General features: G+C 49.6%; 1 pseudogene across 1 annotated transcript; it reads left to right on the forward strand.

The window, feature by feature from the left end:
* The first annotated feature begins 943 nt into the window (after positions 1–943).
* On the forward strand, positions 944–4,570 carry LOC308264581 (splicing factor 3B subunit 3-like; annotated as a pseudogene). The gene has a single exon. The product of its transcript is annotated as a splicing factor 3B subunit 3-like (transcript).
* The last annotated feature ends 1,674 nt before the right edge of the window (positions 4,571–6,244 follow it).

A 6,244-nucleotide genomic window follows, 5' to 3' on the forward strand; every position in this document is an offset into this window, starting at 1 on the left:
GGATCAGTTTACCATTTTTCTGTTTTTCAAATGATAACATGCATTGTCGTTCTTCTGCTGTGAGAATTGTAAAATAGTACGTTCTCAAGAGGAATCTCGATGCTACTTATCTAGTCAAATTTCACATCTGCATTTCCATGTCTAAATGTTCTGCTTCTGAGAGCATATCCTTGACAAATGTTTAATATTTTAATTGCAGTGTCATTGACCATAGAGGGGAATTGGAAACAAGTTGCTTCTCTCACCACTGGAATAAACACATAAAACTTGGTAGAATTTTAATATGAAACTCTGCAACAGTTGGAAAAACACTGACAGCTCTAAATGGATATATTTTAAAGCATTTTTCAGAGTGAAAAAGTAAGCAGGATATGAGATCTATATTATAAAATAATTTATTTTATATAGAAATGTGTTATCAAAAACTGAGTTACACATTTGTCACCAGACCAACATTAAATATGTTATAATAATTTCTTTGGGAGCAGGAGGAGGAAAATGAATAAAAATGGAGATTCAAAGTAACATAAAAATAAAGAATAGTGTGTGTAAAATGCTGATATTGTTCAGAACATGCATTTCTATAACAATTGTGTGTATGTGTCTGTGTGTGTGTGTGTGTGTGTGTGTGTGTGTGTGTGTGTGTGTGCTGGGTATTGAACCCAGGGAGCTTCTACCTTTGAGCTACACCATCAGCAGTTTTTATGCATATTACAATTTTGAAACAAGAGTCTATCTATGAAGCTAATGGAGGACACCGGCAGATGGGCATTGGTGGTGGCTTAGGTCTTGAAGACATTCAACATCTGTCAAATATCTATACCACCCATCCTTCTGCAGGCTAAAGAAGTGGCCTCGCGACTTCCCCGGCCCTGGCTTGCTTCGACTTGATCTTGGTTTAACTAAGGTGCGGGGCAGTAAGTTGCTTAGTTTTGCTGCCATCATGTTTCTGTACAACCTGACCTTGCAGCGAGCCACTGGCATCAGTTTTGTCATTAATGGTAACTTTTCTGGAACCAAACAATAGGAAATTGTTGTTTCTCGTGGAAAGATCTTGGAGCTACTTTGCCCAAACCCCAACACTGGGTAAGTACATACCCTCCTTACCGTGGAAGTGTTTGGTGTTACCCGTTCGCTAATGGCCTTTAGGCTGACAGGTGGCACCAAAGACTAAATTGTAGTTGGCGGTGACTCAGGTCGCATTGTTATCTTGGAATACCAGCCATCCAAGAATATGTTTGAGAAAATTCACCAAGAAGCTTTTGGTAAAAGTGGATGCTGCCGAATTGTTCCTGGACAGTTCTTAGCAGTGGATCCCAAAGGGCAAGCTGTTATAATAAGTGCTACTGAGAAACAGAAGTTGGTGTCTATCTTGAACAGAGATGCTACTGCCCAACTAAGCATCTCCTCTCCTCTGGAGGCCCACAAAGCGAACATTTTAGTATATCATGTAGTTGGAGTAGATGTGGGATTTGAAAATCCAATGTTTGCTTGTCTGGAAATGGATTGTGAGGAAGCAGATAATGATCTGACTGGGGAAGCAGCTGCTAATACCCAGCAGACTCTTACCTTCTATGAGCTAGACCTTGGTTTAAATCATGTGGTCCGAAAATACAGTGAACCTTTGGAGGAACATAGCAACTTCTTATTACAGTTCCAGGAGGATCAGATGATCCAAGTGGAGTTCTCATCTGCTCGGAAAACTACATCACCTACAAGAACTTTGGTGATCAACCAGTTATTCGATGGCCAATTCCCAGAAAGTGGAATGATCTTGATGACCCTGAAAGAGGAATCATTTTTGTCTGCTCTGACACCCATAAGACCAAGTCAATGTTCTTTTTGGCTCAAACTGATCAGAGAGATATCGGATCACTTTGGAGACAGATGAAGATATGGTAACTGAGATCCGGCTGAAGTATTTTAATACTGTGCCCTTTGCTGCTGCTATGTGTGTCCTTAAAATAGGCTTCCTTTTTGTGGCATCAGAATTTGGAAACCATTACTTATATAACATTGCACACCTTGGAGACAATGATGAAGAACCTGAGTTTTCATCTGCAATGCCTCTGGAGGAAGGAGACACATTCTTCTTTCAGCCAAGACCACTCAAAAACCTTGTGCTGGTGTATGAATTGGACAGCCTTTCTCCCATTCTATTTTGCCAGATAGCTGATCTGGCCAATGAAGACACTCCACACCTGTATGTGACCTGTGGTAGGGGCCCCTGGTCATCACTGGGAGTCTTAAGGCATTGACTTGAGGTGTTGGAAAAGGCAGTTTCTGAGCTACCCGGTAACCCCAATGCTGTCTGGACAGTATGCTGGCACACTGAATATAAATTCAATGCCTACATCAGGGTGTCTTTCGTTAACACCACCCTTGTGCTCTCTATCGGAGAAACTGGAAGAAGTGATTGACTCCGGGTTTTTGGGCACCACTCCGACATTGTCCTGCTCCTTGTTAGGAGATGATGCCTTGGTTCAGCTGTATCCAGATGGCATTCGGCACATCCGAGCAGACAAGAGAGTGAAGGAGTAGAAGAGCCCTGGAAAGAAAACAATTGTGAAGTGTGCAGTGAACCAGCAGCAAGTGGTGAATGCCCTGACAAGAGGAGAGCTGGTCTATTTTGAGATGGACCCATGAGGACAGCTGAATGAGTATACAGAGTTGAAAGAAATGTCAGTAGATGTGGTGTGAGTGAGTCTGGCCAATGTGGCCCCTGGAGAACAGCGATCTCAATTCCTGGCAGTGGGACTGGTATACAACACTGTGAGAATCATCTCCCTGGACCCTTCAGACTTTGCAACCTCTAAGCAGGCAGGTTCTCCTAGGCCAGCCTGAGTCTTTGTGCATTGTAGAAATGGGTGGGACTGAGAAGCAGGATGAGCTGGATGAGAGGGGATCTATTGTCTTCCTGTACCTGAACATTGGATTGCAGAACGGTGTGCTGCTGAGAACTGTCCTAGATACTGTCCTTGGGGACCTGTCGGACACCTGCACCAGGTATCTGGGAACCCGTCCTGTGAAGCTATTTTGAGTCCGGATGCAAGGCCAGGAAGCCGTTTTGGCCATGTTGAGCCGCTCATGGTTGAGATATTCATACAAGTCTTGCTTCCATCTCACTCCCCTGTCCTATGAGACCCTGGAGTTTTCATCTGGCTTTGCCTCTGAACAGTGTCCTGAGGGCATTGTGGCCATCTCCACCAACACTTTGAGGATTTTGGCATTAGAAAAGTGTGGTGCTGTCTTCAATCAAGTAGCCTTCCTACTGTAGTACACACCCAAGAAATTTGTCATCCACCCTGAGAGTAACAACCTTATCATCATTGAGACGGACGACAATGCCTACACGGAGCCCACGAAAGCTCAGAGAAAGCAGCAGATGGCAGAGGAAATGGTGGAAGCAGCAGGGGAGGATGAGCACGAGCTGGCTGCAGAGATGGCACCTACATTCCTCAATGAAAACCTCCCTGAATCCATTTTTGGAGCTCCCAAGGCTGGCAACAGGCAGTGGGTATCTGTGATCTGTGTGATGAGTCCTATCCAGGAGAACACATTGGACCTTGTCCAGCTGGAACAGAATGAGGCAGCTTTTAGTGTGGCTGTCTGCAGGTTCTCCAACACTGGTGAAGATCGGTATGTGCTGGTGGGCGTGGCCAAGGACCTGATACTGAACCCCCACTCTGTGGCTGGGGGCTTTGTCTATACTTACAAACTTGTGAACAATGGGGAAAACTAGAGTTCTTACACAAGACTTCAGTGAAAGAGGTCCCTGCTGCTATTACCCCATTTCAGGGGAGAGTGCTGATTGGTGTAGGGAAGGTTTTGTGAGTCTATGACTTGGGGAAGAAGAAGTTACTCTGTAAGTGTGAGAATAAGCATATTGCCAATTATATATCTGGGATGCTGAAAATCAAACATAGGGTAATTGTGTCTGATGTCCAAGAAAGTTTCATCTGGGTTCGCTACAACCATAATGAGAACCAGCTCATCAACTTTGCTGTTGACACCTACCCCCAATGGGTCACTACAGCTAGCCTCCTCGACTATAACACTGTGGCTGGGGAAGACAAGTTTGGTAATATTTGTGTGGTAAGGCTCCCACCTAACACCAACGATGAAGTAGATGAAGATCCCGCCGGAAACAAAGCCCTGTGGGATCCGGGATTACTCAACAGAGCCTTAAAAAAGACAGAGGTGATCATGAACTACCACGTTGGGGAGATAGTGCTGTCGTTACAGAAGACCACACTTATCCCTGGAGGCTCAGAATCGCTTGTCTATACCACCTTGTCAGGACTGATTGGCATCCTTGTCCCATTTACATCCCATGAGGACCATGACTTCTTCCAACATGTGGAAAATACACCCACCTCTCTGTGGGCAGGACCACCTTAGCTTTCGTTCCCATTACTTCCTTGTTAAGAATGTGATTGACGGAGACCTCTGTGAGCAGTTCAATTTGATGGAGCCCAACAAGCAAAAGAAAGTGTCTGAAGAACTGGACTGCACCCCTCCTGAGGTGTCCAAGAAGCTCAAGTACATCCGAACCTGTTATGCCTTCTGAGCCCTGCTGTGACTGTGGGCTTGACAGGCTCCTGTGTTTTCTTCCCCCATACCATCACCACCACCTAGTTCTTGCCACATTCCAGGACAACATTAAGAGTGGAAAAAGAGCTTGGGAAAGATTTGAAATGATGGAGGCAGTGGCAATGGAAGTGGCCAGTACTCAGGGGAGGCAGAGATCTGATGCATTACACTGGAACCTTTGGAATAATAACCCCAGAGGCAGAATGCAACCACCATGCACCCTCGAGAACATGGAACAATTAGTTGGGCAAAGAGGGTGCTTGGATAGGAGTCTGCTGAGGGGTGAGGCCGGCGACAGACATAGTAAAGCTGGGATTGGAGCCTGCTGTGAGGCAAGGCCGGTGCTGGAGCCTCCGAGGCTGGGATCAGAGCCTGCTGAGGGGTTAGGCTGGTGCTGGGGCCAATGAGGCCGGGAATGGAGCCTGCCGTGAGGCAAGGCTGGTGCTGGGGCCAATGAGGCCGGGAATGGAGCCTGCCGTGAGGCAAGGCTGGTGCTGGGGCCCTCAAGGCAGTGACCAGAGCCTGCCGAGGGATTAGGCCGGTGCTGGGGCCAATGGCCAACATTGGAGCCTGCCGTGAGGAAAGGGCACTATTGGGGCCTCCGAGGCCGAGATAGGAGTCTGCTGAGGGGTTAGGCCGATGCTGGGGCCAGTGAGGCCGAGATCGGAGCCTGCCATGAGGCAAGGATGGTGCTGGTGACTTTGAGGCAGCAACTGGAGCCTGCCGAGGGGTTAGGCCGGTGCCAGGGTCAATGGCCGACATCAGAGCCTGCCATGAGCAAGGCCAGTGCTGGGGCCTCCAAGGCTGAGATTGGAGCCTGCCGAGGGGTTAGGCTGGTGCCGGGCCACCGGCAAGCATCAGAGCCTTCCATGTGACAAGGCCAGTGCTGGGCCTCTGAGGCTGGGATAAGAGCCTGCCGAGGGGTTAGGCCAGTGCCGGGGCCAGTGGCCGGTGTCGGAGCATGCCATGAGGCAAGGCCTCTACTGAGGCCTCTGAGGCCAGGATCGGAGCCTGCCAAGGGGTTAGGCTGGTGCTGGGGCCAGCGAGGCCAGCATCAGAGCCTGCCATGAGGCAAGGCGGGTGCTGGGGCCTCCGAGTCCGGGATCGGAGCCTGCTGAGGGGTTAGGCCAGTGTTAGGGCCAGCGTGGCCAGGATCGGAGCCTGCTGTGAGGCAAGGCCGGTGCTGGGGCCTCCAAGGCCGGGATCAGAGCCGGCTGAGGGGTTAGGCTGATTCTGGGGCCTCCGAGGCTGGGATAAGAGCCTGCCGAGGGGTTAGGCCAGTGTCGGGGCCAGCGGCTGGCATCGGAGCCTTCCGTGAGGCAAAGCCGCTACTGAGGCCTCCGAGGCCAGGATCGGAGCCTTCAAGGGGTTAGGCCATTACCGGGGCCAGTGGCCAGCATCGGAGCCTGTTGTGAGGCAAGACTGGTGCTGGGGCCTCCGAGGCTGGGATCGGAGCCTGCCAATGGGTTAGGCCGGTGCCGGGGCCAGCGGCCAGCATTGGTGCCTTCCATAAGGCAAGGCCACTACTGAGGCCTTTGAGGCCAGGATCAAACCTGCCAAGGTGTTAGGTCGGTGCTGGGGCCAGCGAGGTCGAGATTGGAGCCTGCCGTGAGTCAAGGCCAGTGCTGGGGCCTCCGAAGCCGAGATCGGA

Source organism: Muscardinus avellanarius, assembly GCF_963383645.1.
Source record: "Muscardinus avellanarius genome assembly, chromosome: 6".
Taxonomy (NCBI): domain Eukaryota; kingdom Metazoa; phylum Chordata; class Mammalia; order Rodentia; family Gliridae; genus Muscardinus; species Muscardinus avellanarius.